Below are 6,000 nucleotides of genomic sequence, written 5' to 3'. Positions count from 1 at the left end.
TTTAATACCCTAGCCCTAGCTGCCTGGGAGTATCCTGCTAGCAGCCTTCAGATGAAAATGTAGAACTCTCAGCTCCTCCTGCACCATGCCTGCCTAGATACTGCCATGTTCCCATCTTGATGATAATGGGCTGAACCTCTGAACCTGTAAGCCAGCCCCAATTAAATGTTTTCCTTATAAGAGTTGCCTTGGTCATGGTGTTTGTTCACAGCAGTAAAACCCTAAGACAGCATATACTGTATACATTCATCCAGGAGTCCTGTCCGTCATTGTAACTTGAATCTGTTTCTAGACTAGCAGTCCTAAGCAGTCAAAGCCTGCAGCCTCCTCTCACATGAACCTCCTCCCCAATGGCATGACAATACCCTGCATATAAATGGTTGAGAAAAAATGTCAGCTTTCTCTCTGGGTATCATCCTTCATACCTTAGCAGGTTATTGGGTGTTCCCGTGTCAGCAGCAGGCTGCTTCTCTCTCTCTCTTCTCCTTCTCTCTAGACTGTGCTTAGTTCTTCTCATAGCCCCATATAGCTTCTCTGCACCCCACCATCTTCACAGGAAAGCTGTCTTGTACTATGAAAAAACACAAGATCACATGAATCAAATGAAGGTTGTATTGTTTGTACCTCAAATTTCTGAGTTCTTATCAAATATAACCAGTATGACTTCAGTCAAGAACCAATTACCTTCTCATAGCTCATGCCTCACAGTCTACAACAAAAGGCCTCTAGCGCCTTGCTTCCTGGAGGATGCTCCTTATCCTTATTCTCTACCTCTATCTAACTCCTGATCTGTCTTGTGATTTCTGTGATAAGAGAAAAGTCCAACTCTGGGGCTTGGGGTAAACAGAAAGAATGGAATTGAGGGTCTAGAGAGATAGCTTCTCTGTTAATAGTGCTTGCTGATCTCGTCAGCTCCTAACACACACGTGGGTGCCTCACAACTACCTGAAACTCCAGTCTAGAGATCTGAAGCCCACTACTGGCCATCATATGCACATACACACAGATGTGCATACACACAAGAGATGCACAGAAAGATACATTTAAAAAATTTAAAATGAATAACCATCAAAGATCCTTTTTATTATCTTGTACTTCTTAGTATACATTAGGAAATTAGTATATGTATTAGGAAATTAGGATTTCCACATGATTTTGCTAAAGTTAGGGGTTAAAAGTCTTCCAAGACACATACCAATGTGTTCGCTGACAATGGAGAAAACTTTCCCAAGAGCTGATGGAAAGTTGAGACAGTCAGCCTAGAGCAGGCATTATGTTTTTTCTGAAACAGGGGTGGTTGTTTTTTCTAAACTTCCTGGTGTTTGCTGTTATCCAAAGGGGTACATGTACAAATTCATCATTTGAGGTAGAGAAAAAGTTAAAACTTCAAAGGCCTCAGAAATTAAAGATTCTCAAGTATATCCTGTAGTAACAGCAAACTCCTCTTGGAGATGCAGGTTCTTCTCCAAGCCTTCATCGATCAATAGATATACCTGCTACATATGTAAAATTGATAGTACTGAGAGAACGGAGCCAGCAGTTTTCAAGACTTACTTGGCGCTGGCTCATTTGAGACATACTTAGAACCTAAGGCAAGCCTTCATAATGTGTTTTATTTTATTAATTTTAGTTCACATGTATGTTTTGCCTTCATGTATGTATGTGCCCCACATGAATGCCTAGTGCCCATGAAAATCAGAAGAGAGCATTAGATCCCCGATGACCACCCCATTATGTGAGTGCTGGAAATCAAACCCAGATCCTCTGCAAGAGCAGAAAGTGCTCCCAACAACTGAGCCATCTCTCTAGAAACTATCAGGCAGCCATGTGCTAGTGAAACTTGATAATCTTTCTTCCAAAAACCTTACTAGATAGACCTGGCCTCCTTGATAAGCAGAAAGAACAAGAAGACTTCTTTCAGCAGCTCTCAAGATCTATTGAAGACAAGCTTCAAGATGATCTCCTCTCACTGTGAACAGTCAAACTGGAGCTGGTCTTTTGTGAAGTCCACATCAGTTCAATGTTCCCTAAAACAAGATAAGACAGTGAGTTTGAGACCTTGAAGTAAAATAGCCAAAGATGCCGGGCAGTGGTGGTGCATGCCTTTAATCCCAGCACTTGGGAGGTGGAGGCAGGTGGATTTCTGAGTTCGAGGCCAGCCTGGTCTACAGAGTGAGTTCCAGGACAGCCAGGCTACACAGAGAAACCTTGTCTCGAAAAACAAAACAAAACAAAATGGCCAAAGATAAGCAGGAAACCCAAGGAGGAAGAACATTCATTCAAAGAACACTTCTAATCATGCCATATGCTGGTCCCTGAATGAAAGACAAGATAAAAACAGAAAATGTCCACCAAAATCAATAAGAGACCAAGATTAAGAGCATGAAAGATAAAGATACCAGAGGAACCCGACTCCAAGAGTGGCCTCCCTGCTATTTTTCTGGAACTAGATATGCTGAAGTCTCCTGATATTTAGTAAGGAGGACTGTAGCCTCCAAGCCACTGGGTCCTGGGCAAATGGAAGCCCTCCCCAGGTCCACGGCCCTCTCGTCTGTATCCCTAATCCAGTGTTCTGCCATGGAGCCATGGAGTCTCCTCCCTCAACAGCCCCTACAGACCCAGCCCTCTTTGTTACAGTTACAGCACTCAATTCAGAACCAGGAGACATCACTCATTCGCCCATGGTCTTACCAGACAAGAAAGAGCTGAAGAGGAAAACACTAGGCTGGGTTTGTAGACAGAGGCATGTCCTTTGAGGCATTCACTTGGGGAAGGATGGGGGTGAGCCTAGAATCTAGGAAGAAAGTTTGGGTAGGCAATGAAGGCAGGGCTTGGACCCAGTTTGAGTGTGAAGGTGGAAGAAAGGGTTACCTGCTGGAGACTGGCCAGCACAGAGTTTAGAAACATGAAGTTTCCAGGGGTCCCAGGAAAACCTGATTGGCTGGAAGAGAAAACAGAGTGGGGTGGAGCTTTGCCTGTGGCAATTTGCCAGCCAGTCCCAAATCCAAGCTAAGACCTCCACTCCAAGGTTCTCTAAACAAGGAGAGAAGCACCTAGCTTCTTAACTGCTCCCACAAATCCTCCCACTAGCTTGCTTGACCCTCACCCACATCCTCATCACACCAGCTACAAAACTCAGAGAAGCTGAGTTCAGAGAAGTTCAAGTTTCCTCACCAAGGACTTCCAAAGTCATTGGGCACTCAGAGCATCCATCAACAGAATCTCACTGAGCACCATGGAGCAGCAGATAAGGAAGAGCCTGCGTGGAAAGCTTCCTGCTCTCTCCACTCTGGAGACTTTCAAAACATAGGTCCAAATCCCTGAAATGTGGGACTGCAGAAAGGGACTGCCTCCACTAAACACTGGTGAGGCCATGACCTGATGGGAGCTGACTCAGAGACTGGGGCCCAGCAAACAAGCAATCAGGAAGCCATGGGTCCCAAAGCTCCACTGCCTTTACATGATGGTCCTGTGGAGACCTTTAAACCCTAAATTAGATGCAGGTAAACTGAAGAGGAGGGGGAGAAGGGTGGCAGTGGACCTGAAGGTACAGAGCTTATATTAATTCTAAGACTGAATACTGGACTAAGAGCAAATTGAAATTTCCCCATGGCTCAGCACCTCCAAGTCTGGTAAACCACATTGACCCTACCCTAAGCTTCTCAGTTAGCTATAGATCGAGGGCATTAGCTAAGGACTCCTCATCCTGGACATGATGGTGAACTGCCCCAGTTCAGGCTGCAGAGACCAAATTCTCAGAGGCAAAGGAAATAGGCAGCATCGGAAGATGGCTGTAAGGATAGGGTGGTAGGGGAGGGGCATCTGGGTACTTGATTTATGTCTGCTCCAACAACCCTAGGTTGCCTTCCCCTGCCTCAAGCTGGGTTTTTCCCAGATGTGCACTGCTGGAGGGGAAGGAGGGCGGCACAGGGGGAGGGTCTCTGTGTCCTTGTGTCTGGGCCTAGGAGCAATCCTTTCTCCCCTTTCTCCCTGTGCTGTGCTGTAAGCCTGCTGGGTAAGGGTGGGAGGCTGGGGAAATGCCAGGGCCCCCAGATAATCACCAGGTAATGAAAAGAACTGGCCCAGGGCTGGGGGAATGCAGAGGAGGCAGAGTTAAAGCCATAAATCTCTCAGGGAGAAAGGGGGTACAGGACTTGGGGGGGGCACCTGACAGCTGGAGTCCATCCAGGTGATTTCACTTGAAGTATCTGAACATGCAGGGGTAGGTGGAAGAAGATGAGAGGAGGGTAGGGGTGTATACGGGCATCAGGGGGAAGAAGCTAAAAGAGACAGGTGAAAGAAGCAAGAGGGATGGAGGGGGGGTAAGAGATGAGACAGTGATGGGGGACATGAAAGGGGACAAATAGGAGGGGACCTGTATTCAGAGGCTGAAAGGAAAGTCAGGACAATGTGACAGTGAAAGAGACCCTTGGGGACTTTCATGGGAAGCAGCTCATGACAGGCGTCATCCCAGAAAACTCAGAAAGACAGACCGACAGACAGACCTGCCTAACAGAGATGAAGGTGAGGGAAGCAAAGAAGGAACAAAGAAAACAGGGCTGCGGTGAAGAGGGGGAGGGAACAGACAAAGAGGAGGCAAGTGTGCAGCAGGAGGAGGGAGCGAGGCCAGGGAGGGGGATATATATTTTCTTTATGATCCTCTTCAATCTCACTCGGCTCACTGCGGAGTCTGTTCCCTCTCAGGTGCTGCCTGGTGGTGGATGTGCCCAGAAAGCTGATAGGGTGAAGCTGCTGCCACAGCCACCCCCAGGCTCACTGCCAGCACCAACCTGGGGGGATCTGAGACCTATGCCTAGATATGACCTCCCATCCTGCCCCAGGCTGTCCCCTTGGAGTCAACCCACTTATGCACTTTGTGAGAAGCTATGACCAATGCCTTCAAGCAACTCTACTGGCACTGGCCCCCAGAAACCCACCAAAGGAGGAAGTAAGGCTAGAATGGGGATCCAGAGCCCGGAGTGCAGACATGAGTCTAGGCCAAGAACACTAGGAACAGGTCTTTAATCACAGTACTCAAGAGTCAGAGCAGGAAGATCTCTGGGAGTTCAAGGCCAGCCTGGTCTACATAGAAAGACTCTGTCTCAAAAACCAAATAAATAGACAGCCAAGAGCAGAACTAAGACTTAAAACAGCCCTGTGAAGACTGTCTTTGCTCTAGGTTGTCTCCAGACTGAGAAAATAAGTGAGCTCTGCAAAGGCTAGATCATCCTGCCCTTGTCAGGGCCAGGGAAAACTACCAACATTAACAGGGCAACGTAAGAGAAATTATCTCCATTTCCCCTTCCTGGCTGTGTTAAAGAAGCGAGAGGCTGAATACTGAGTGATGGCCAATTGTCCAAGAAGTCTCCCAACAACAGAAATAATTTCTTCCCAGTCGATTTCCCCAGAGCAAATTTAGAGGCTGCAGTGAACAACAATTAAAGTTCCCACTTCTTAATCCCTAACTCTAAAGAGGCATTAGTGGAAAGCCACCAGAGGGCAGAATCAAGGACTCCAGAGGCAAGAAGAACCTGACCCCAGGGTCTCTACCACATATAATGCAGTACATCTGCCTAGGGACCATAGTTGCCTAGTGCAGCCTGCTGACAGGCTGAAAGACTGGTGCTCTCTCCCTGTAAGAAAGCTCCAAGCTTATTCCTAGGGAAGGCAGCAACGACGAAAACTGCAATACCAGAAAAGACCGCTAGGGGGGTGCCCGCCAACAGCCGGGCTTGGGAGATGAAGAAGGTGGTGACGCCAAGGAGACCGGAAGGCAATCGATCAGAGTCGCCCTGGCAACCGGGCTGAGCTGAGACAGACAGCACGTCGATAATGAAATCATCGTTAAATGACTTCAAGCCCTAATTAATAATCCAGGCCAACCGAGGCCATGCCTGACTGGGGTCAGAGGAGGGGATGTCATTGTTGGGGGAGCACTGGAAGCTTCTAGACAATTAATCAATTAATCCACTCACTCAATAATTGGCTCCTTTGTCCTCC

General features: G+C 47.4%; 1 long non-coding RNA gene across 5 annotated transcripts in view; it reads right to left on the bottom strand.

The window, feature by feature from the left end:
* LOC116080679 overlaps positions 1–6,000 on the bottom strand; it is a 79,919-nt gene that overhangs the window by 31,862 nt on the left and 42,057 nt on the right. For 4 of the 5 annotated variants that reach the window (XR_004114542.1, XR_004114535.1, XR_004114536.1 and 1 more), the window contains 2 exons: positions 1,869–2,027; positions 426–571 (listed from right to left, as the gene is read on the bottom strand). This is a non-coding gene — a long non-coding RNA (uncharacterized LOC116080679). Of the gene's footprint in view, positions 1–425; positions 572–1,868; positions 2,028–5,692; positions 5,760–6,000 lie in introns of those variants that run through there. The other variant, XR_004114543.1, reaches the window with a different exon arrangement.

The sequence above is a fragment of the Mastomys coucha genome, unplaced genomic scaffold (genome assembly GCF_008632895.1).
Source record: "Mastomys coucha isolate ucsf_1 unplaced genomic scaffold, UCSF_Mcou_1 pScaffold11, whole genome shotgun sequence".
Taxonomy (NCBI): Eukaryota; Metazoa; Chordata; class Mammalia; order Rodentia; family Muridae; genus Mastomys; species Mastomys coucha.
This window is presented reverse-complemented; position numbering and strand designations above follow the sequence as displayed.